The sequence below is a fragment of the Palaemon carinicauda genome, chromosome 43 (genome assembly GCF_036898095.1).
Source record: "Palaemon carinicauda isolate YSFRI2023 chromosome 43, ASM3689809v2, whole genome shotgun sequence".
Classification (NCBI taxonomy): Eukaryota; Metazoa; Arthropoda; class Malacostraca; order Decapoda; family Palaemonidae; genus Palaemon; species Palaemon carinicauda.
In genome coordinates, this window is record NC_090767.1 from 54,580,588 (window position 1) to 54,605,092 (window position 24,505).

General features: G+C 44.1%; 1 long non-coding RNA gene and 1 pseudogene across 1 annotated transcript in view; both read left to right on the plus strand.

Moving 5' to 3' along the window:
* LOC137633652 (uncharacterized) overlaps positions 1-14,689 on the plus strand; it is a 103,142-nt gene extending 88,453 nt beyond the window's left edge. The window contains exon 3 of the long non-coding RNA XR_011042335.1: positions 14,416-14,689. This is a non-coding gene — a long non-coding RNA (uncharacterized lncRNA). The remainder of the gene's footprint in view (positions 1-14,415) is intronic.
* A 7,789-nt stretch (positions 14,690-22,478) lies between these two features.
* Positions 22,479-23,985, plus strand: LOC137633489 (uncharacterized; annotated as a pseudogene).
* Positions 23,986-24,505: the final 520 nt, after the last annotated feature.

Here is a 24,505-nt window from a genome sequence, read left to right on the forward strand (position 1 = left end):
GCAACTTGGCCAATTCTCGTGCCAGTTGGCCAATTCTCGTGCAAGTTTGTCAATTCTCGTGCAACTTGGCCAATTCTCGTGCCAGTTGGCCAATTCTCGTGCAAGTTTGTAAATTCTCGTACAATTTGGCCAATTCTCATGCAAGTTGGCCAATTCTCGTGCAAGTTTGTCAATTCTCGTGCAACTTGTTCAATTCTCGTGCCAGTTGGCCAATTCTTGTGCAAGCTGGCCAATTCTCATGTAAGTTTGTCAATTCTCGTGGAAGTTTGTCAATTCTCGTGCAAGTTGGCCAATTCTTGTGCAAGTTGGCCAATTCTCGTGTAAGTTTGTCAATTCTCGTGTAAGTTTGTCAATTTTCGTGCAAGTTGGCCAATACTTGTGCCAGTTGGCCAATTTTCGTGCAAGTTGGCCAATTCTCATGCAAGTTGGCCAATTCTCGTGCCAGTTGGCCAATTCTCGTGCAAGTTTGTCAATTCTCGTGCAACTTGGCCAATTCTCGTGCCAGTTGGCCAATTCTCGTGCAAGTTTGTCAATTCTCGTGCAACTTGGCCAATTCTCGTGCCAGTTGGCCAATTCTTGTGCAAGCTGGCCAATTCTCATGTAAGTTTGTCAATTCTCGTGTAAGTTTGTCAATTCTCGTGCAAGTTGGCCAATTCTTGTGCAAGTTGGCCAATTCTCGTGTAAGTTTGTCAATTCTCGTGTAAGTTTGTCAATTTTCGTGCAAGTTGGCCAATACTTGTGCCAGTTGGCCAATTTTCGTGCAAGTTGGCCAATTCTCATGCAAGTTGGCCAATTCTCGTGCCAGTTGGCCAATTCTCGTGCAAGTTTGTCAATTCTCGTGCAACTTGGCCAATTCTCGTGCCAGTTGGCCAATTCTCGTGCAAGTTTGTCAATTCTCGTGCAACTTGGCCAATTCTCGTGCCAGTTGGCCAATTCTTGTGCAAGCTGGCCAATTCTCATGTAAGTTTGTCAATTCTCGTGTAAGTTTGTCAATTCTCGTGCAAGTTGGCCAATTCTTGTGCAAGTTGGCCAATTCTCGTGTAAGTTTGTCAATTCTCGTGTAAGTTTGTCAATTTTTGTGCAAGTTGGCCAATACTTGTGCCAGTTGGCCAATTCTCGTGCAAGTTGGCCAATGCTTGTGCAAGTTGGCCAATACTTGTGCCAGTTGGCCAATTCTATATTCTCATGTAAGTTTGTCAATTCTTGTGCAAGTTGGCCAATTCTCGCGTAAGTTTGTGTATTCTCGTGTAAGTTTGTCAATTTTCGTGCCAGTTGGCCAATACTTGTGCCAGTTGGCCATTTCTCGTGCAAGTTGGCCAATTTTCGTGCAAGTTGGCCAATACTTGTGCCAGTTGGCCAATTCTCGTGCAAGTTGGCCAATTCTCGTGCAAGTTGGCCAATTCTTGTGCAAGTTGGCCAATACTTGTGCCAGTTGGCCAATTCTATATTCTCATGTAAGTTTGTCAATTCTTGTGCAAGTTGGCCAATTCTCGCGTAAGTTTGTGTATTCTCGTGTAAGTTTGTCAATTTTCGTGCCAGTTGGCCAATACTTGTGCCAGTTGGCCATTTCTCGTGCAAGTTGGCCAATTTTCGTGCAAGTTGGCCAATACTTGTGCCAGTTGGCCAATTCTCGTGCAAGTTGGCCAATTCTCGTGCAAGTTGGCCAATTCTCAATTCTCATGTAAGTTTTTCAATTCTCATGTAAGTTTGTCAATTCTTGTGCAAGTTGGCCAATTCTCGTGTAAGTTTGTGTATTCTCGTGTAAGTGTCAATTCTCGTGTAAGAGTGTCAATTCTCGTGCAAGTTGGCCAATACTTGTGCCAGTTGGCCAATTCTTGTGCAAGTTGGCCAATTCTCATGTAAGTTTGTCAATTCTCGTGCAAGTTGGCCAATTCTTGTACAAGTTTGTCAATTCTCGTGTAAGTTGGCCAGTACTTGTGCCAGTTGGCCAATTCTCATGCAAGTTTGCCAATTCTTGTGCAAGTTGGCCAATTCTCATGTAACTTTGTCAATTCTCGTGTAAGTTTGTCAATTCTCGTGCAAGTTGGCCAATTCTCGTGTAAGTTTGTCAATTCTCGTGTAAGTTTGTCAATTCTCATGCAAGTTGGCCAATTCTCATGCAAGTTGGACAATACTTGTGCCAGTTGGCCAATTCTCGTGTAAGTTTGTAAATTCTCGTGCAAGTTGGCCAATTCTCATGCAAGTTGGCCAATTCTCGTGTAAGTTTGTAAATTATCGTGCAAGTTGGCCAATTCTAATGCAAGTTGGCCAATTCTCGTGTAAGTTTGTAAATTCTCGTGCAAGTTGGCCAATTCTCATGCAAGTTGGCCAATTCTCGTGCAAGTTTGTCAATTCTCGTGTAAGTTTGTCAATTCTCGTGCAAGTTGGCCAATTCTCGTGTAAGTTTGTCAATTCTCGTGCAAGTTGGCCAATTCCCGTGCAAGTTGGCCAGTTCTCGTGTAAGTTTGTCAATTCTCATGTAAGTTTGTCAATTCTTGTGCAAGTTGGCCAGTTCTTGTGCAAGTTGGCCAATTCTTGTGCCAGTTGGCCAATTCTCATGTAAGTTTGTCAATTCTCGTGCAAGTTGGCCAATTCTCGTGCAAGTTGGCCAATTCTCATGCAAGTTTGTCAATTCTCGTGCAAGTTGGCCAGTTCTCGTGTAAGTTTGTCAATTCTCGTGCAAGTTGGCCAATTCTCGTGTAAGTTTGTCAATTCTCGTGAAAGTTGGCCAATTCTCGTGTAAGTTTGTCAATTCTCGTGTAAGTTTGTCAATTCCAGTGTAAGTTTGTCAATTCTCGTGCAAGTTGGCCAATTCTCATGTAAGTTTGTCAATTCATGTGCAAGTTGGCCAATTCTTGCGCCAGTTGTTCAATCCTCGTATTTTGTTTAAACTTTTGTTTTAATGCTGTTAATTAGAATATTTTATTTTTCTTTGCTTCCTTTCCTCACTGGGCTATTTTCCCTGTTGGAGCCCTTGGGCTCATAGCATCCTGCTTCTCCAACTAGGGTTGTGGCTTAATAATAATAATAATAATAATAAAAGGTATTTTCAGAACCGATTAAAAGGTCCTTTTAACAATAGGATTTAATTATAGGATTTGTGTGTCGTGTAGAGAAGCAGATAGAAGGATAGAGCATTTGTTTGGCTGTAGAGAAATACGAAGTGGAGTGAGCAACGAGGAACCTGGTTATTGTTGTAGTTGTAAATATGAGTTAAATTGAAAAATACTTTTGAATATTTTTTGGGGGGAAATGAGTTTTCTAGATTGGTAATTTCTCTCTCTCTCTCTCTCTCTCTCTCTCTCTCTCTCTCTCTCTCTCTCTCTCTCTCTCTCTCTCTCTCTCTCTCCACTATGAATTTTATTTGTTCCAACACGGAGTACTTACCTCAAACTACTTTCTTAGGAGAGTCTGGGATCTCCTCCCATCCGACCAGAATTTTGTGTAGTTTACCCTATTCCTGTTTTCTATGGGGGTAGTCTCTGGCAGAGTGATACAGGCCCAGAGACGACCCGGGGTCAGAGAGCATGCTTTCTCAGGTCTCGCTCCTCAGTAAGTTTCTGGTCGCGTCAGCGTTAACACACCGACACTCTCTTAACCCAGTGCGACCCTTTGTGTCCCATGTGTTCCCCACGTGGTCCCTTTGTGTGCTTCCCTTCCTTTCCCTCTGTGTTCCTGTTTCTCGCGGTATATTGCTAGTGCGTTATGGAGCAGCCCCGTCGTTGCCTTGGGCCTATGGCCGGCAAATTGTGTGGCACTTTTCTCTCAAAACCCGAAGTTGACCCGCACTCCTTGTGTTTGTCGTGTAGGGGCAGTGTGTGTTCCCCTACGGCCACATGTCCGGAGTGCGAGTCCTGGAATGAAGTGCAGTGGGTGCGTTACGGCACGAAAAAGAAGAAATCCTCTCGACGGTTGCCTAGGAAGCCCAACGTCTCTTCGCCTCTCGCTTCGCCCGGCGTTCCGTTGGATAGAGATTCTCTACCTTCTCCCCCTACCCAGGGTAGGGGTCGAGGTAAGTCTGTTGCGGGGAAGCGGCCGGTGGCCCTTCCCCAGGAGTCGGAATTTCCAGACAGTGGTATTGTGTCGTCTGTCCAGGCAAGGGAGGGGCGGGTGTGTTTTCGGGGGACGGGGCCCTGGACAAAGCAGGCCCCGTATCTTCGGACAATCCTATGTGGGGAAAAACGGCAGCAGTTTCTTCTCCCGCCTCTTGGGTGGGCTTTTCAGGTGCGTCAGCACCCGAGGGTGCCGCCGAGAAGGACGAATCGCCGCCATCTGACGCCCACGTGTGGGCGCCTCCCAAGACGCCCTTCAGATCACCCCACAGAATGGAAGAGGATTTTGAGGCCTGGTTCCCCAACGAAGAGCCCCCCCGTTCCCCTCCAACACCGTCGGCGTCGTTCCCGGCGGATTTTATGGAGCCTGCGTCGTTGGCCGGGCCCCATGCAGAACCAACGCACGTCTACTTTCGGACCCTCCGAGGCCCTACAGGTCCTCAGCTTCTTCGGTTGAAGCCTACTCCTACTCGTCAGATGAAGGAGCCCTGAGAGACCATAGAAGGCGGCGGGATAGGTCTCGCAGGAGACGTTCACGCTCGCGTTTGAGTTCAAGACCCCGCCACGTGGATAGACGTCCAAGGTCCCCCAGGAGGAAGTTTAGGAGAAGTCTTTCGCCGGAGGAAGAGTGGGTGCGGGTTTCCATCCCACGTAGCCAACTCTTGGGGGCGGCAGGCGTTGCGGGCACCTCGGGATGGCTCCCTAGACACCGCTCACCTGTAGGTTTCATCGACGAGGGCAGATTTGACCGACGGAGGAGCTCGTCTCATCAGACGTCGAGGGACAGGCATAGGGCCGCGAAGGTTCCGACTCCACCCGCCCAGCGGGGAGAGTCGCCCCTTCGGTCTGGCAGCCGCGTCCCTCCGTCAAGATCTCCAAGGAGATGTCCAGAACGGGAGAGGTTCTTTTCCTCGACGGGCAAGCTCCATCCCAGCGGCGATGCCCGTCCTACGGCCTGTAACGAGGGAATCGGACCAATCCAAGAGGATGCCACCTCCTGGTACGGCTCCCCCCGTCGGAGGTCCTTCGTCACGAGAACCAGGACCCCCCACGGACAAGAGAGAGGATGGGGAAGAGGGCTCTCCAGCGGAGGTTTCCGCATACCGTAGAGTCATAGGCCTCATCCGACGACACCATAGGCTGGATGAACTGGAGCCCTCGTCTGACGAGTTCTGGCTCTCGAGCCTCAACAGGATGGTGGATGCGCCCATTCAACAGAAGCCCTCACTAGCTCTCCAGGTGGCTAGAGACGTGAAGCTGGGACTGGCACACGTGAGCAAGGTAGTGGCCAACCATGCGGAGGCCCCAAGAACCAGAGCGCCTCTAGACTTCTCCAGGGCCTGAAGATTCTGTCGCGGTTTTACCTCCCGGAAGGACACCGCGCAGGCCCCTGCGGAGTAGAACCAGCTGTCGCCAACTTGGGACAAGGCGCAGCAGAAGAGAGGGCCACCACAGCCCCGGTTTGTTTCTCGCCAGCGGAGACCGCCATGATGGAGGAGTTGTCCAGGGACCTGGTGCATGTGTCATCCTGGCTGGATTGGTGGGCCGCCACTCTGGTAGCGTTACAATCCTCGCACGACCTAGCGGTCCCGGAAAATCAGGCCCTGCTGAAAGAGCTGATTAGCACGGGGAGTAAGGCCTTGAAGTTCCTGTCCTATCAGTCAGTTACACAAACCGCCAACTGGATACTGAGAAAAAGGGACACTGTACTCAGCAAACTGGTAAGGCGGCTCCCCGACAGAGAGGCGAGGTCCCTGAGGAGTCTTCCACTGTGGAGCGAGACTGTCTTCCCCATCAAGGAAGTAGAGGAAGCGATGGAGAGGGTGAGAAAGCTAAAGGATGTGGGCAAACCGAGACTTCCTCCAGCAAGAAGATCCATCCATAGGAGACCTCCTTTGGACGTCCCTCTTCCTCCCCGCGCCTCACCTAGCCAGCCCAGGAGAGACGTTCCTGCTACGTCTTGGCAGCAGCCGTCACAGCCCTCCCGTAGAAGATCTTCAGCCACTCAGTCAACATTCAGGCCCTCCTATTCGGCCTCCAGAAGAGGGCGTTCGGGCCGTGCCTCCCGAAGGAGATAGGGAGGGAGGCCCCCTACTCCTGCCGAAGCCTCAGGTGGGGGGGATGCCTCAGAAATTCTTGGCAAGCATGGCGGGACCATGGGTCAGATCCGTGGACCGTGAGACGGTCCTGAAGGAAGGATACAGATTGCCCTTCCTGGCGGAACCCCCACCTCTGATACCAGATCTACAGTCGGAACGGTTGGCACCGAAAGACCCCCTGAGAAGGACAGCCCTACAAGAAGAAGTCTTTGCTATGCTAGCGAAAGGGGCAATGGAGCCAGTCAAGAACCCTGTGGCGGGATGTTAAAAAAAACAAGCCCCACACCCTGAATCACACCTACTGACAATGGTCCCACAACACAAACTTTCCCCTTACTTTATCAACTGGACTCTTGGACAAAAGGACAAACAAAACAAAACATACCCTTAAAACTATATTTCCTAATACCACAATACTTAACATGGAACCATTCACAATCAAAATAATAATCACACTTACAACTAATCATAAACTTCACACTAAATATATAATAACCACTATTCAAATAATCAACGAAACCCCTAACAAAACTTAAATCACCCGCACACCAACACCCAAATAAATATGTTTATATATATTTTATAGACACCAACACTGTCTATACACACAAGCCAACTGTCTTTTATGGCACAACACCACTATATGAAACCCGAAGATTGTTTTCAATTTCCATAACGGACTTAACTCCTCGGGGTCATGGGTGTCATCGTCGTCGATATCATCATCATCATCATCCTAAATCTTAATTGTAATAAACAGGCCAGGTCGTCAACAGTTGATCAATCAAATGAGCAGTCCAAACAAAATCGTAATACAAGCCAAGTCATCAACAATACATCCACTTTCAAAAAACTTGGGTCTCTCCAAAGGAGGAATCGCAGCCTGCCAAAATAAAAAAGAAAAACACTTACGAACACTTCTAGCTAACTGAACTATCGCACTATAATCAAAGATAAATAATAAATTGTTCCTATCATTCACAATCACGACAAGCAAAGATAAACAAAACTGTACTTACTTTGAAAATCAAAAAACACTTCCACGCTGGTCGAAAAAATATTTATATTATCCAGCTCACACACAACTGCCTTATGCTGCAGTCAAATAAAAAAGCCTTCGCTCCGAAACATTCACCACTGTCGTAACCTAACTAAAATATGTAAACAAACAATCTCATTTGTACCAACAGTCTTTCTCACCACCAACGATCATTCTCTAACTACCACTTGCTCTTCGGCGCGCACCGCAGTCACACAAACACACACAAACACACACAAACACACACAAACACACACAATCTCGCGCGATCTAGCAAAACTAAAGCAAATGAAATTCTCTCTCTCTCTCTCTCTCTCTCTCTCTCTCTCTCTCTCTCTCTCTCTCTCTCTCTCTCTCTCTCTCTCTCTCTCTCTCTCAGGATTTGGCAAAACCAAAAATAAAAATAAAGCAAAAATAAATCCTCCACATTCCTCCCCCCTTACTTTGCCAAATCCTTCTCACACAACACTTACATTATTTTTTTCATAACCCAGTCGCAGTCGGGAACGGGACCTCTACTCCGAGTAACTGGGCCTCCATATACTCTCTTATTCACTTCTTCCTTATCACAATCATTAGCTACATTAACACTATTCCTATCTAAATCCCTATCATCTAATATATCATGTACAATCATATCTACCTCGTTCTCATCTGGCCCTATAATTACACTCATTTCTGTAAACAGTTCATCCATTTCATCAAAAACATTCTCAACTTTAGTAAAAGATTCATTCATACTACTAATCATTCTCCTATCTCTCACTCTCGCATTCGTCATCCTTTCTTTTACATCACCTAAGGAAAAGCCACACACACTATAGGTATCATTCATACTCGGCCATGATTCATCTGTATTAACACATTTATCTTCCATACACACTTGCACATTTACACCCTTGTCATACTTATTTCTAGTCTCACTTTTACTTATAAAATTTTCCCTTTTTTCATCCTTACGTAAAACTTTCAAACGCCTCTTTTTCCTATATTCAACTAACACTAATTGTTTATTTTCCAGCCCTAACTTTTTATGCATACTAGATTCATACTTGCTCATTTCTAACCAATTATTCATCCCATTCTCACAAACATTGATCCTATTCCTTCCACACACACAGGAGGACTCACCCAGCTGAACCCTCTCACACTCTAGTTTCCCGAACATCCTGGCTGACTTACTCCCTTCTCCCTACATACTCTAGCTACATGCCCATCTGCACCACATTCAGTACACTTACCCCGCGGCTCCTTGCACATTCTAGCATAATGACCATCCTTACCACAATTACCACAAATCACATTCATACGATTACTCCTACATCCACTTGCTACGTGCCCAGTCATACCACACCGATAACATTTTACCCCTTTCTCTTTCGTGCACTCGCTAATTCTATGCCCTACCTCACCACATCCAAAACAAGCACCAAGAGCCCATCTACATTCATTCTTCTTATGTCCTACTTTCCCACACCTATAACACTTTTCATCACGGACACGGCTATCTGACATACCTCGATGTGCACTCACACTCCTATCCCTATTGCGCCAATTACCCTGCCTAAATCCTTCATTTGTCCTTACAGGTATTCCCACATTACTTGCCCAAACACTCCTATCTACTACATTATCAGCTACCCTCATTGGTCCTCTCAAAATTGCGTCCTTATAACTACCAAATTCTATTACACTTTCTTCCATTCCAGTTCTTACACTCACAGATTTACTTTCTTTCATGCACCTATCTAACTCATAATCCTCAACTATCTCTAATATATCATCCCATGTCAATCTCTCTTGCGTCCACCTCATTTTCTCTTTGCGTTTCAAATTAATAAATTCACACACATTCTCAGGTACTGTTGCCAAAAACTTCCTCATTAACTCCTTATTCTCATTTATACCTTCATCCCCATACTTCTTCCTAGCTAAAGTTTCCAACCTACATACGTACATTGATATAGCTTCTCCTGCATTCATCCTTGCCTCATCAAAATCATTCTTACGCTTATACTTAACACTCCCTTTCATACGTTTTACCTGCTCAATTATTCTCGTTTTCACACTTTCATAATCAACGTCCCCTACACTCATTATCACTCCATACATCGTCAACAAATACCCAGTCAAATATTCTCCTAACTCCCTAGCCCAAACTCTTTTACTATCACCATACTTATCCTGACAATACCTCTCATACTCCTTGAAAAAATCATTTACATCCCTACTGCTATGCTCATTGAACCTTTCACACCGAGGTACCTCTCTCATAAACACAGTCTTACACACATCACGTTCATTCTCACTGCTATCATCACTGTCTACTCCCTTGTTACCTTCTTCCTCATTCGAATATAATGAATCCACTTCCACACTTAAATTCCTATCCTTAACCATTCCCTTCTTACCCTTTTTCTTACTTACCACTTTCACCCATTCACGATCGTCCTTGCTATCAGCCTGATACTTTTTCTTCTCTTTCTTCACATCACTTTTACCTTTCCTTTCATCTTTCCTCTCCCCTTTCTGTTCATCCTTACTATGCCTAATTCCCTTATCTTCAATATCACCATCACTATTACTACTATCACTATCACTTCCTTTCCCATTATCACCTACCTTAACCTTCTCTTTCACTACCAACCCATTACCCGAAGCTGAGGACACTCCTCCGACTGCACCTTCACCCATTATAGTTTTCATCATCCCCATGACTTGCCCCATCATATCTTCCATTCGTTTCTCCATTCGTTCTTCATTCTCTCGCATCCTCATCTCAACACATTCTTCCACTCTCTCTACTGTCCCCTTTAACTCCCTAAGCTCCTTCTGCATCGCCGCATTCTCCCAGTTCAACCTCTCATTCTCTATTAGCAACCTCTCCTCACGCTCCTTACTCAGCCGCAATTCCTCCTTCAGTAACTTGTTCTGCTCTTCCATTTTTCATCAACCTTAATCCTAAATTCTTAACCTAATTCCGTCCTTCGTCCAACAGTCCAGCTTCTATCCCACCTCAGCAGTCCCTGTTCGGGCGCCAAAATAATGTGGCGGGATGTTAAAAAAAACAAGCCCCACACCCTGAATCACACCTACTGACAATGGTCCCACAACACAAACTTTCCCCTTACTTTATCAACTGGACTCTTGGACAAAAGGACAAACAAAACAAAACATACCCTTAAAACTATATTTCCTAATACCACAATACTTAACATGGAACCATTCACAATCAAAATAATAATCACACTTACAACTAATCATAAACTTCACACTAAATATATAATAACCACTATTCAAATAATCAACGAAACCCCTAACAAAACTTAAATCACCCGCACACCAACACCCAAATAAATATGTTTATATATATTTTATAGACACCAACACTGTCTATACACACAAGCCAACTGTCTTTTATGGCACAACACCACTATATGAAACCCGAAGATTGTTTTCAATTTCCATAACGGACTTAACTCCTCGGGGTCATGGGTGTCATCGTCGTCGATATCATCATCATCATCATCCTAAATCTTAATTGTAATAAACAGGCCAGGTCGTCAACAGTTGATCAATCAAATGAGCAGTCCAAACAAAATCGTAATACAAGCCAAGTCATCAACAATACATCCACTTTCAAAAAACTTGGGTCTCTCCAAAGGAGGAATCGCAGCCTGCCAAAATAAAAAAGAAAAACACTTACGAACACTTCTAGCTAACTGAACTATCGCACTATAATCAAAGATAAATAATAAATTGTTCCTATCATTCACAATCACGACAAGCAAAGATAAACAAAACTGTACTTACTTTGAAAATCAAAAAACACTTCCACGCTGGTCGAAAAAATATTTATATTATCCAGCTCACACACAACTGCCTTATGCTGCAGTCAAATAAAAAAGCCTTCGCTCCGAAACATTCACCACTGTCGTAACCTAACTAAAATATGTAAACAAACAATCTCATTTGTACCAACAGTCTTTCTCACCACCAACGATCATTCTCTAACTACCACTTGCTCTTCGGCGCGCACCGCAGTCACACAAACACACACAAACACACACAAACACACACACTCTCGCGCGATCTAGCAAAACTAAAGCAAATGAAATCTCTCTCTCTCTCTCTCTCTCTCTCTCTCTCTCTCTCTCTCTCTCTCTCTCTCTCTCTCAGGATTTGGCAAAACCAAAAATAAAAATAAAGCAAAAATAAATCCTCCACAACCCAGGCCCAGGGTTCTACAGCAGACTCTTCCTGGTGGAGAAAGCCACAGGGGACTGGAGACCAGTCAGAGACCTCTCAGCCCTCAACAAGTTAGTGTGCAAAACCGACTTCAAGATGGACACTCAGAAGTCGGTCCTAGCGGCCTTGAGGGAAGGAGACTTCATGATATCGATAGACCTCAAGGACTCATACTTCCAGGTCCCTGTCCACCCCTCCAGCAGGAAGTATCTAAGGGTGAAATGGGGTACCCAAACGTTGCAGTTCAAGACCCTCTGCTTCGGTCTATCCACGGCCCCTCAGGTCTTCACGAGGATCTTCGCGACAGTTTCAGCCTGGGCACACGAACAGGGCATCCGCCTGATTCGGTACCTGGACGACTGGTTGTTGCTTCCAGACTCGAGGGAAGTACTGAGGGGGCAAGGCGCGAAGCTCTTGCGGTTCTGCAACGTCCTGGGTATCACCATCAACCTGGAGAAGTCCCAATTGATACCCTCCACCAGGATGACTACCTCGAGATGGTCCTGGACTCCCGGTTGGCGAGAGCATTCCCTTCCGCGAAGAGGCTAGAAAACCTGAGCCAGATCCTACGGCCCTTTCTGTCGGGTCAGCCCAGGAGAGCCAAGGACTGGCAGAGACTGATAGGTCACCTCATGTCATTGGAGAAGCTAGTCCCTCAGGGGAGACTCAAGCTCAGGGGAGTTGAGTGGAACCTGAAAGAAGCCTGGAACCAGAGAGACTCCCCTCACAAAGTAGTTCCGGTGACCACGGAAACGAAGGAGGTCCTCGAGTGGTGGCTCGATGCTTCGAATACCCTCAAGGGGATGCCCTTCGCACCCGACCCTCCAGAGATGCTCCTCTTCACGGATGCCTTCAAGGAGGGTTGGGGTGCTCACTTCCTCTACAGTACAGCGAGAGGAAGGTGGGGATCCGAGGAGAAAAACCTGCACTTCAATGTGCTGGAAATGATGGCAGTTCAAAGGGCGTGTCTGGAGTTCGCCCAGAAGATCCGGGGAAACACCGTGGCGTTGATGTGCGACAACGCTACCATAGTAGCCTACATAAAGAAGCAAGGAGGACTGAAATCAAAGGAGTTGTGCGGCCTCACGTTGGAATTTCTGGAATGGGCCGAAAGGAAACAGATCAGGATCTCGGCCAGGTTCATTCCAGGGAAAAGGAACGTCCTAGCCGACGGCCTCAGTTGAATGGGTCAGGTGGTGGGGTCCGAGTGGCCAAGACTCTGATCCAGAAGTGGGGCTCGCCGGTAATAGACCTCTTCGCCACGAGACTAAACGGACAGCTCTCCGTGTTCTGTTCTCCTGCGCCGCTAAGAATATCAAGCCGTTGAGAGCCTCCATCCCGGAGATAGCCGACTTCTTGGTCTATCTCAGGGACGAGGAAGTCATGTCCATCCCAGCCATTAAAGGAGTTCGAGCAGCCCTAGGTCAAGTCTTTCTCCTTAAGGGCATCGACCTAGGTTCCTCCACACACATCTCGATGCTCATCAAGAGCTTTGAGCAATCATGCCCTCCGCACGCGGTAAGAGTGCCCAGTGGGACGTGGCTAGGGTCCTGAAGATGCTGTCAGAACCTCCCTTCGAACCCCTAAAAGACATCATAGACAAAGAACTCACCCTCAAGACACTAGCTTCGGCAAAACGAGCAGGTGTCACACTCGAAGGGCTGGCGTGAAGCTACCTTCAAGTTCGTACCATCCTTCGTGGCCAAGACCCAGGACCCAGCAGTCTGGGACCCCAAGTTTGAAGAGTTCTCGGTGCCGGCAATCCCACGTTCAGACAACCCCAAGGACTTGCGGCTGTGCCCTGTCAGAGCAGTACGGAAGTACTTGGAGAGGACGTCCAGGTTGAGTTCCGAAGTCAAGAATCTGTTCGTTTCTTCAGGATTGGTGAAGAAACCGGTATCCAAGAACACGATTTCCTTCTGGTTACGGCAAGTGATCAGGAGAGCCTACAGTAGTGTAGGAATTCCTATTCCTGGTAAACCCAGACCTCACAACATCAGGGGTCTGAGTACCTCTCTGGCCTTTGAGAAGAACATGGCAGTCGGCCAAATCCTGAGGGCTGGTACTTGGACCAGTCAGTCAACCTTCACAGCTCACTACTTGAAGGAATGCTCGAGGAGGTCCTTGGACGGATTCTCCCTCGGTCCCGTCATTTCAGCGCTTCAGAAGATTTAAAGGTATAACCCCAGGGAACCCACGGGCAGTAAGTCCAAGAGAGACAGGTTCCTTTTCCTTACCCCCCCTGTTACCTAATTACCTTCCCTAAAATGACTCGGAATACCTTTAACTACCATGGGATACATCGTCAGTGAAAGAATACGTCTCCAAGGCGTTTGTTTTACAGAGGTAAGCCACTTAGACACTAAGTTAGTTTTTTTGGGTAGTCTTCCCTATTTTTGAGTGTTTTCTATCGGTGGGTCAGCGGAACCTAGTCCCCTATCTAGGTTTTCCCCCTTGTTGCTTCCATCATCCCGGTCTGATCCCTGCTGTACACTCCCACCTCCTAAGGTATAAGTCTCCTAAGAAAGTAGTTCGAGGTAAGTTCTCCGTGTTGGAACAAATCACAAATTTTAAGTAATTTGTATTTTTCCTAACTACTTACCTCGAACTACTTTCGGGTTATGGCCCACCCGAACTTCCCCGAGTGCCTTACAGGACTTAACAGAGAGAGGAGATCCTCTTTCTACCAAAACTTACTGAGGAGCGAGACCTGAGAAAGCATGCTCTCTGACTCCGGGTCGTCTCTAGGCGCGTATCACTCCGCCAGAGACTACCCCCCATAGAAAACGGGAATAGGGTAAACTACACAAAATTCTGGTCGGATGGGAGGAGATCCCAGACTCTCCTAAGAAAGTAGTTTGAGGTAAAAGTACTGTTAGGAAAAATACAAATTACTTAAAATTTGTGATTTTGTATTGAATGACTTAATGTAAATATAGATAGAATTATGAGAATATTAATTTATTTCCTTTTTCAGATGTTGAACCTGGAGACCACAAGACACTCCAAAGGTTTAAAGGCATCTCACGAGTGGCAGATGAAAGGGACAGTGACAGTGTCCTTAAGACTAACCATATATACGTATGACCAGCACCCAAGGCCCCTCTCCACCCAAGCTAAGACCAGGGAGGGACAGGGAATGGCAGCTGATTACCCAGTAGGTAGATAACAAGAAACTATTAAGTTTGTGACTCGAACTCCAGTCTGGAAATTGCCAGGCAGAGGGATGTTTCCAATAGGCCACCAGGATAACAAAGGTTAGTGGTTAACTAGATAAGATTTTTGAGTGTGTTCTACTTTTTAGGTTATTGAAGTATTCTATTTTCAAATCTCCTTTTAACACAAAATTTGATGTTTGGTGAAATTCCTCCTCATAGTCCCAATGTACATTGTGCTAGTCTTAAATTTTAGCATTTCTCAGTTTCATCCATATTATCCTTTGCTAATTGTTCAAATGGCTTTCGTCCTATATTTGAAATTCTCTATTTCCTTCTCCATGAACTTTTGAGAAAGCGTATGATAGAGTTGATGGGGAAGCAATGTGAAATGTGATGAGGTTATATGGAGTTGGTGGAAGGTTGTTGCAAGCAGTGAAAAGTTTCTACAAAGGTAGTAAAGCATGTGTTAGGATAGGAAATGAAGTGAGCGATTGGTTTCCGGTGAGAGTGGGAGGACTGAGACAGGGATGTGTGATGTCGCCGTCGTTGTTTAACTTGTATGTTGGAGTGGTGAATGCTCGAGTGCTTGGATGAGGATTGAAACTGGTAGATGAGACTGACCATGAATGGGAGGTAAATCAGTTGTTGTTTTTGCGGATGATACTGTACTGGTTGCAGACGCAGAAGAAAAGCTTGGCTGATTAGTGACAGAATTTGCCAGGGTGTGTGAGAGAAGGAAGTTGAGAGTTAATGTGGGTAAGAGTAAGGTTATGAGATGTACGAGAAGGGAAGGTGGTGCGAGGTTGAATGTCATGTTGAATGGAGAGTTACTTGAGAAGGTGGATTAGTTTATGTACTTGGGGTCTGTTGTTGCAGCAAATGGTGGAGTGGAAGCAGATGTACGTCAAAGAGTGAATGAAGGATGCAAGTGTTGGGGGCAGTTAAGGGAGTAGTAAAAAATAGAGTGTTGGGCATGAATGTAGAGAGAGTTCTGTATGAGAAAGTGATTGTACCAACTGTGATGTATGGATTGGAGTTGGGGGGAATGAAAGTGACGGAGAGACAGAAATTGAATGTGTTTGAGATGAAGTGTCTAAGGAGTATGGCTAGCGTATCTCGAGTAGATACGGTTAGGAACGAAGTGGTGAGGGTGAGAATGGGTGTAAGAAATGAGTTAGCAGTTAGAGTGGATATGAATGTGTTGAGGTGGTTTGGCCATGTTGTGAATGGAATATGGATGTCTGCTAAAGAAGGTGATGGGAGAAGTACAAGAGGAAGGCCGAGGTTTGGGTGGATGGATGGAGTGAAGGAAGCTCTGGGTGATAGGAGGATAGATGTGAGAGAGGCAAGAGAGCGTGCTAGAAATAGGAATGAATGGCGAGCGATTGTGACGCAGTTCCGGTAGGCCCTGCTGCTTCCTCCGATGCCTTAGATGTTTCAATGTCTTCTTTTGCTACTTTTATCCCCGTGGTAAACAGGGAGGACTCATGATAGATTTTAATTCTTACCCTGACTAACTCTTATTATACACCTGCAGGGTTTAATCTTTTAAGGGAATCACCTTAGCTAGAGTAATTTGCATGATTTCAATGTAATCTTTAAGATAATTGTAATGTAATTGCAGTTTTACTAGCTTCAAATGTAAGGTTAAAAGCAACTGCATCCAAGTTAATGCCTACATGCTCTAAGTTTAAACCATGAGCCCCTGATTTACTCATGCAAGTAACCTCTTGTCTTCTTCATTGGAGATTTCATAGTTCCTTTCATAAAACTAATAATTAATCTGTTATTTCTTTGTCTCAAGCTTTTATCAGTTTCTTTAAACCTTCACTGTTTCTTTTTAAAGCTTTTTAAACATTTCCTGGTTTCTTCATCCATTGGAATAAGCTGTAATCAGCCCAGACCTTAATGATAGACCCCTTGTCTAATCTAGGCCGATGTCATTCACATTCATGTAGAGGTTTTCATTGACATACTTCCGTCTTTATATATTGCATTGTAAAATCAATAATATTTGCTTTTAATATCAAGTATCATTCAATGTGTCAGAAGATTTTTGACCTACAAAAGTTGCAAAAACCAAGTTGTTTTTTAGTACTTCGCTTGTATCTTATTAAAATTTAACTGTCCATGTTCTGTAACATATGCTTCGTAATTCATTATTAATATTTCATACATTGTTATATAAAGACAAAGTATATATGCAAATTATTTTCTTCTGGCATTATTGTGCAAATAGTTTTCACAGTTAAAAGCACCTTGCTACACTGGCAATATTTATTACTCATTAACAAAGGTGTTTAGATATATAATCTGTGTTATCCAGTGTTAATATTTTCATCTCTTCAATGTATTTGTAATACTCATTATATCCACGAGCATAAGTATTCTAGAAATAATTTTCATTCTTTCGTATATCTATTCAGTTCTCATTTTTAATATAAATATAATTTTACCTTTGCTTAATCTATGTATATCGATTTTGCCAATTTAATGATATGTCTTGCTGTTTTATATTCTTTGTATATAATGTTCCCAGTACTCCCTTTATAGTTACATGGTAGGCAACAATATCTCTATAGGAATTAGTATATTATTCATTTATTTGTTCAGACCTTAGTGATATGAGGAGGGTATAGTAACTGTGATTCTGTGATCTTGAATCTCGTTTTCCATGATGCCCATTTTCTTTATTAATGGTAAACTGTGATATTCTTTACAGAAATTGAAGATGATGATTTTCGTATCCTGGGATGGATATAGAGGATTTGGTAATAATCTACTGAAGCATTAAGGCGGGACCCCTGGCCGTCCCTCCTATATAGAGGAAAGATATGAATTTGGAGACTATGTCCAGTAATTCAGGATAAATATCCTACCTGGCAACTTTTAGCCAACATTTCAAAATTCTGGCCAGTCATACAACCCATATATACTACTACAATTGTTCAAAATCTTTTTGTTGTTGTACAAAAAGAATTCAATTGTATCATTTGTTTGGGTCAAAATAAAATTATAGAATAAATATCATTACTTTTTATTATTCCAAAAATATTTTAAAACTGAGATACTGTTTTGTCACAGCCACCAAAAAAAAAAAAATTTCTATGAATTTGTACAATTATGGATCCAGATGTTACGTAATTTTGCCCTGGATTTACCAGCGTCTTTTGATTGATTTCTTCGGTGTCGACGATCCTCCTCTTGTCTCCGACTCTTTGCAATCTTCTGGTATGAGTTATGCTCCAACGCTGACTTAACTGCTTAGGCCTATACCTGCAAAATATGAAATATCACAATTAGTTAACAAATTTGAGAATATTTGCATAGTGAATTAAATGCTATTTGTTTTATAATATACATTTGAACCCTTTTAAGAGACTAAAAAACAAAACAAATGGTCTTAAATGCTATTTGTTTTATAATAGCATTTAAGAGCATTTTTGTTTTGCTTTTTTAGTCTCTGAAAAGGGTTCAAATGTATATTTGTTTTGTTTTGTAGTCTCTAAAATAGCATTTAAGAGACTACAAAACCAAAATAAATCAGACTACAAAACAAGTAGCATTTAAGAGCATTTGTTCTCTAGTCTCATAAATGCTGTTTTGTAGTCGATTTATTTTGGTTTTGTAGTCTCTTTAAATGCTATTTAAGAGACTACAAAACAAAACAAATAGCATTTAAGCGACTCTTATAAGAAACTACATAACAAATAGCATTCAAGAGACTACAAAATTTCACAATATTACATAAATACTGAACATTTCTATCAATGGAATTTTGGTATTTGTCAATATAACATATATTTGTTCCTATCTTGGTTTTAAATAACCCATTTTGTCCATGTTAACGACACAAGGCCTATTACAAATGATATAATATCACCTATATTTAACGTTAGGCCTAGTGGAAAATGGTATATTATAGTGTATTAGATTGCATATGTAATTATCTCCTATTTAGATGAAGTTTTTTCATCTTTCTAAAACGCTTATCAAAATGATGTCTAAAAGAACATAATTACAATATACGCAATATTATATCGTTATTTGTTGTAGTCTTAAATATGCAATATTATATTATTTGCTGTAGTCTTACCTGGGACAAAACGTGTATTAACCCTGGATAGGTACGGTGGGTCGTTTGCGACCCCGAGCGTCAAAAAAAAAACAGGTTTTTCTCACGTGACTCACCCGTGACTGAATTTGTGGGTGATCGACCTGCAGGAGGTGTCTCCCCTACACGCTCTAGTAGTGTCCAGATGTGCATTGCTGTAGCTGTACTCCTTCCCCGATTTCTGAGACGCGTCGGGGTCGTTCGCGTCCGAGTTTACCCTTCTGAGGTAGTTTGCATAATTATCAAAGTTATTACGTATTATGAAATTGTCGTAGAATGGTGCAACTTGTATAGGTTATCAGTTGTGGAAAGTCTTGGTGGATTGTTTGGCTACCATGTGCATGTTTTTTTTTTAGTTAAAATGTCGTTCATCACCACGAGGACCATTTTACCGCGAGTGCCCCTTTTTCATTTTTTTTCATTTTTTTGCCAAGTCATTTTTCCGTAAGATATTGCCAAATAGTGTCGTAAAACTTTTGCTTGTTTAGTGTTGGAAAGTGTGTCTAGATGATCTGGCTACCCATGCATGACTTTGTTTTTGTCAGATACGACGTAGTTATTGGTATATTGGGTATTTAACTGCGGTTACCAATTTGTTTTTTTTTTCAATATTTGTAAAAATTACTACGTAGTAAGGAATTGCCGTATATTATTGATTTTTTTTTCATGTTTATGTGTTAGAAAGTGTGCCTTGATGGTTGGGCTAACACGTGCATGTCTTTTTTTTTTATCTGAGATGCCGTATATTAGAATGTATATCCCAAAACTAGGGATAAATCCTCATACCAGACAAGACTGATAGTGAGTCTCTAGAAGAGACTCTCAACTGGTGCTTTGGCCAATCAGAAGCCCCCACCTTGCGTGGCTATTCTATAGCCTCCTCCTATTGGCTAGAAGCTTCGTCATTTGGCTAAAGGTACTGAGAAAGCTCTTCCTATTGGATAGTGTGCCTGAGTGTACCCTCAAGCAAGAAAACTCTACCCCAAGACAGTGAAAGACAAAAGATGAATTTTTATTTCACAAGTGTCTCAATTTCATGTCACATTGAGGAGTCGAGAGAGAGAGAGAGAGAGAGAGAGAGAGAGAGAGAGAGAGAGAGAGAGAGAGAGAGAGAGAGAGAGAGAGAGAGAGAATGTACATCTTGTCTAACCTCAAAGTCTAAAGAGTATGTATATTTTGTCTAACTCCAAAGTCTTAAGATATACAGTATGTAAATCTTGTCTAACTCCAAAGTCTAAAGGGTAAGCATATTTTGTCTAACCCCAAAGTCTAAAGAGTATGCAGATCTTGTCTAACCTCAAAGTCTAAAGAGTATGTAGATCTTGTCTAACCCAAAAGTCTAAAGCGTATGTATATCTTGTCCAACTCCAAAGTCTAAAGAGTATGGAGATCTTGTCTAACCCAAAGTCTAAAGAGTACGTGGAACTTAGTCTTATCTCAAAGACTAGAGAGTTTGTGGATTTCGTCTAACCCTAAAGATGCACAATTACTGACCATCTGAGTTACCAGCTTCCTCCCGCCTTCCCCCTCACTCCTGTATCCTACTTCTTACAATGCCGCCTACAGAACCTGACTCTTCGACACACGCCGCCTCAAAGAAACTGCCGCCCTTCATCAGCAAAAAGCGTTCCCCTGGTTCCAGCATGCCCAAGTTCAGTTTCGCCTGACTGACCCAAACACCAAAGCAAACTATGTTCTTGCGGCGATCCCTGAGGACACTTTTTCGGTAATCTCAGATTGGCTTTGCGACAAGGAGACACGCCAATAGCGTACGGCGCCTTCAAAACATACCCCCCGGAGCAGTACTCCCCATCGCCAATCGCCCGTACAGCCAAACTTTTTCAGCTCTCTCAACAACCGTTGGGGGATCAAGGCTTCGCTCGCTTTCACGGAAATGACCAGTAATGCTCGCCTACAACCCGCCGCAGAGGTGAACTTACTTTGTGCTCTTAGGGTATGACGCCTACCCAAACGTTTAGACACTACCATATCCGATGACAATATTTTGCCCATGATGACCAAAGTCGACATCCTAATGAACAGCTACTTCACCACCTTCAAGACCTCCATCAATAGCTCTACTCCTGACGAAGAGGACAACTATTCAACATCGACCAAAGCCGAAGTGAATGCAGTAGGACATAGATGCCCACACCGTGATGTGTCAGAGCAACGACAAAGCCGCCCACCACCCATATATGCCACAACTTACTCACGCCCCAACCAACAACCTCTACTGCTACTTACTGATGCCCCATCGACAGCAGTGGTTATGCCACTATCATTCAGATACATGGCTGCTGCGAAGAAATTGCAAACGGTTGTCAGAAGCCAAAAAATGTATAAGTAGGTCATTGCGTGTGGCAGTGGCCTCCCCTGTTACTAATCTTTTCTTTTTACATGATGCAGGTACAGGCGCCCGCCTGGTAGCTGTCAATGGATCTGCGATGCCCACCTACAAATACAAGACCCTCACATTATCGTTTAGAAGCGCCAAATATCATTGGAAGTTCTCGTTGCTGACGGTACATTGACAATCCTGGGTGCAGATTTCTTCTCACATTTCCACCTCCTGGTTGATGTCGCTCACCGACGGTTAGCCAATACAGACGCTTCCTCGTTAATGGTTATTCGACGCAGACTCTTACTCGTCAACACCTCTTAAACCCACCCCTTCCAACCTCGCTATCCACGGATGACTACGCTCACCCCTCACTCGTACCCGGAAGTCTTCCATCCAGAACTTCACCAAACTCCCACAGTTCCTGGCAAACATAGTATTTATCACCATATCAAGACAACAGGGCTCCCAATGTTAGCCAGATTCAGGCATCTTACACCAGGTCATTTGGCAGCTGCTAAACAAATGTTCGCTGAAATGGAAGAAATGGGTCTTTGCCAAAAAGCCTCAAGCCCATGATCGTCACCCTTACACATCGTCCTGAAGATAGATGGCTCCCTTGTCCATATGGGGCATTACAGGCATTTGAACATGCAGACAGAACCGGATCACTACCTGCTCCCAAACATCGCTAACGTGACATCTTACTTGCACAAAGCAAAGGTTTTCTTCATACCCAACCTCCTAAAGGGGTATTATCAGGTGCCATCTCCTCCTATGCATATCAGACCCTATGACATACTGTTTTTCCCAAATATCTTTGAAACAGAAGACTCGGATCAGCATGGTGCTTTAGCACAGATTGTTTCACACACTCCGCTAATTTTTAACACCATTGTACACTGTAAAATGCGGCTAATTATGGCATTTACTCTTGACTGTGAAGTCAAAAATCTGCGTGAGCTACTACACATTTGAACAGGTGAGGCGTGACGTATTTGTGACGTCTATCCACCCACTACCTCCACTCCTGGCTTCCCCTACTCCCTTTCCTCCCCTCTTAGCCCCCTCCTTATCCCCCTACCTCTTTCTCCTCCATACGTCCCTTACCCCTTCCTCACTCTCTCTCCCCCCCCTCTCTCTCTCTCTCTCTCTCTCTCTCTCTCTCTCTCTCTCTCTCTCTCTTTTGAGGCTACACGGTATATGAAGCCAGACACAAGTATGACGAATTAATGACGATTAATAAAAATTATATGCCGAGTAAGGTTTGATCTTTTATGCAAACAATCGTAATCGATGTTCTTGCTTCTTTGACGGTTATACCGTATTTGGGAAGTGCAGAAGGTAACATGATAAGTAACTGGCGTGTGGCTGATATACGGCTGATGGCAAAGTCCATTGGAGGAAGTATTTCATCGCTCTCAACCATGGCCAACATGCAGCGATGTCCGCGTGGGTGCAAAGGAGTCATCGCACTAGGACTCTTCCTTATCTTCAACCAAGAGCATATTGAAAGGAAACTGAGGATAAGTTTGAATAGCTAAGAAATGAATCAAAGTTGTATTCCATAGTTACCAATGAACCAGTCAATATCTTTCACAGCTATCTATGATAATAAAAGGGAACATTATTTTGATTGTTGCCTGGTAAAAAAAAAAAATCTCAACATAATAGTTTTGAACATGTTATCTTATCCGATTTCCTTTCCCCAACAGGCCCTATGATCGTTTTGCAGAGGTCATGGGAATGACCACAAATGCAGTGCGGTTGCTGGTTCAGCGAAGCACACGTTCTCGGCCAGATTCATCATGCGGGACAGCCACTCCCCTTGTGACACCGCCACACTCACCGCCGCCCCCTGCCACAGCACCTGTTTTGGACAGTTTCACTGTTGGTGCCATTCGCCGCCATGTCCATGCCAAGTTTGCAGCAAAGGAAACCTTTACTATTGGCACCCTGACTGAAAGTTTGAAGACGGCAAGTATTATTCCAGGGGAAACCTCAGAAATGACGATGTGGCGAGTGCTGCACAACATGGGATTCCGCTACGGGATTTCACAGAGGAAAATGTACCTAAGGAAGGAGTCGCTAGATGTTGTGTGTCGCCGTGTTGGGGCTCTCCGACCACTCCAGCGACATCGAAAGGAGGGAAGACAAGTAGTATACGTGGATGAGACTTGGTTCACCACTCGAATGCAGCACAACAGGGAGTGGGTAGACACATCCCAGCCTGCTACTAGTGCCACCTACAGCCATCAGGTGCCACCTGGAGAAGGGGAGTGATTTGTGGTAGTAGCAGTTGGCACAGAACACGGTTTTGTAAATTATTCATTTCTGTGCTTCCCTGCAAAAAACAAAACCGGTAAATACCACGGGGAAATGAACAGCACTCTATTCCTCCGCTGGCTCACGTTGCAACTTCTACCGTCCTTAGATGAACCATCGGTTTTGGTGTTGGACAACGCGCCTTACCACAGCCAGTTGACGGAGGAAAGTCACTGCCCCACCACCGCCACCAAGAAAGCAGAGTTGGTGAATTGGCTGGCGAGCCGCATAATCCCCTTCCCGCACCACGCCACACGCCTGGAGCTTCTTCAACTCTGCAGGAAGAACCGACCAGAACCAAGGTACACAGTTGACAATGTCATCCGTGAATGGGGACCTGAAGTCGTCCGACTACCACCTGCACATCCCGAGCTTAATGCCATCGAACAGGTGTGGGGCGCCATGAAGCGGTACGTGCGCTCCACCTTGCAGCGATTTACCCGGGTAGATCTACAAGTGAGGCTGCAAGAAGCCAAGCTGTGCGCAACAAAGGAGGTGTGGGCAGGAGCGGTGCGACGAGCCAGAGCCTTCGAGGACGAGTATTGGTCCTCTGACAACATACGAGAAGGTGTTGATCCTGTCTGCATCAACCTCGAGAGTGAATATTAAAAGTAAAATATGTGGTCAGTTATTTATAGTATTAATCCAGCCATCATATATTCGCTGTCTATTTATGTCTGCAATGACTTTTTAACATATGGCAGCCTTTTCTTAACAATAGAATAAATTATTCATATATTTATCACTTCAATTTCGTTTCAAGTTTTTACTCTGCATCGGATTCCCACTTCAGTTCCACCCTTTTCTTTTCCATCTCTTACACAATTTCCTTTAAATGACCAAGCGTCAGCTACATACTTCATCCCATCATACGTTCAACGTAACCTATGGGTATTAGGGTCGCACACTCGTATAACTTTCAATGGTTGAATAATTGTCAAACAAACCTCATACAATAATTAAGCAACAGCAAGTTGCGCTGGAACAGGAATCAGGGTCGTGCATAAAACACCCTACCATGCTTAACATATATACATTCGAGTTATCCACCATTATAAATAAGTCATGTGTGCATAGCTTCATTTCTTCGTGAGAGAGAGAGAGAGAGAGAGAGAGAGAGAGAGAGAGA